Here is a 1,654-nt window from a genome sequence, read left to right as displayed (position 1 = left end):
AGTGGTGTTTTGGGCCCTTCAAAAGTGAATAGCATTTCCTTTAGAAATTAATAAGTTGCATGACTTTGCTGTTTGTGTCCCTAATATTTTGTGGCACAGCCCCTGAACAAGCATGTAGATCATGTGCTGTGAGGAAAGTTAGAAAGGATTTTAGACATGTCATTTGACCATGAAGACAGGCAAATACATCAGCACTGTCAAGCAACTGTTATGGTTTACAAGGAAACATCCATATTAGTCCATATCCCTCTCAATATGGTTTCCCTTTAAAGCCACATCACATTGTTTTTATTTTAATGCAGTCCATTAACTTCAGGTAAAAATAAATATGTATATTTTTATTACATTGTGTCCCATTTTGACAGTATGTAAAGTCAACGTGTAATTGTTTTTTCCTTTAATTTTAAACTATAGCTCAGTGACTAATGATGTTGTCCTTGTCTTGGAGTCTGTGCATGATGACTAAACATGTTGTGGTGAGTTAGTTTTTTGTTATGTTTGTTTTTTTTATTTTGTTTTGGTTGTTCAAAACTTCTAGTTTTCAAATATTTTCTCTTACTTTCCTAGGTGAGAAAATGTCACTTCATAGTGCTACAGATCTTATGCAGGAATGTCAAAGCCCGAACCTAAACCTCCATTTGGTCGACAGAATCACACAGCACTATCCCAATTCCATCGCTAACTTCCGAGCTTGCAAGCTCAGTACCATCCTCGCCTTCACAAACTTACTCCCGTTCCGATTACAATACTGATCGCTGGCATTCACGCCAGTTCCTCCAGGACTAAACGGAGTACTGGGGCCTAATGGAGGACCACATGACCCGGTTCCATCAGGACTTCACAGAATTAAATCGGAGTGCAAGGGACATAAGGGGAAGTTTAAAGAGAGTGGGCAATGTATGAGTGGGGCAAGAGGCAATCCTAATCCGATTGGCAGATGGGCTGGATCGTCAAAATTTAATTCTGAGCAGAATGGCTCGCGTTGAGGCAACTCACAATTTAGTATTAGGTAGGTTGGCTGATGGGGTAGACCGGCAAAATGTCACTCAGTCCAGAATGGCTGAAGCCATGAAAAGGCAAAACCAAATCATGGAAGGGCAGAATGATTTGTTAAACTAAGTGTTGAATAAATGATTTTTTTTTTTAACACATTGCAGTTCCATGTAATATTTGTTGGGGATATACTTTATTAAGAATGTGAATCTTGAAAAAAAAAAAAAAAAGCATGCATCTTAGTAGTTTAACAATACATTAGTGTCCTTTGCAGAGTACTTTATTGGTTAAAAGAAAAAAATTATACTGAGGTATGCCCAACAATAGATTAGTTGACATTGTGTAAGCTTATTTTTTGAAAAAAATTCTCTGTAAAAAAGTTTGCCTATGTGCTTAGTTACACATTGGCTATTGGAATATTATACTGATGTCTGAGTGAACTTCTCAGCCATCATTGTAGTTGGGCGATTGCTACTGTGACCATGGCAATAGGTTATCTATAACAAGTTGACCACACAGTGCAGAAAGCATGTCCTGAAGGGCCAAAAACTGAAATGTATTGGATGTAAACAAAAATCATTCATAGTTTACTGCATATTGCCAATATTTATGTATGTAGAATGAAAATACACATGCACTGTTGGTGGCCCTTGTGTCGAGG

The 1,654-nt window shown here is 37.6% G+C and overlaps 1 long non-coding RNA gene across 1 annotated transcript; it reads left to right on the top strand.

Annotated features, from left to right (window-relative positions):
* Positions 1-422: 422 nt before the first annotated feature.
* Positions 423-1,147, top strand: LOC137541472 (uncharacterized). The gene is made up of 2 exons (XR_011025171.1): positions 423-476; positions 568-1,147. It is a non-coding gene; the product is annotated as an uncharacterized lncRNA (long non-coding RNA).
* The last annotated feature ends 507 nt before the right edge of the window (positions 1,148-1,654 follow it).

The sequence above is a fragment of the Hyperolius riggenbachi genome, chromosome 12 (assembly GCF_040937935.1).
Source record: "Hyperolius riggenbachi isolate aHypRig1 chromosome 12, aHypRig1.pri, whole genome shotgun sequence".
Taxonomy (NCBI): Eukaryota; Metazoa; Chordata; class Amphibia; order Anura; family Hyperoliidae; genus Hyperolius; species Hyperolius riggenbachi.
The sequence above is the reverse complement of the archived record's forward strand: the minus strand, read 5'-3'. Positions and strand labels throughout refer to the sequence as shown.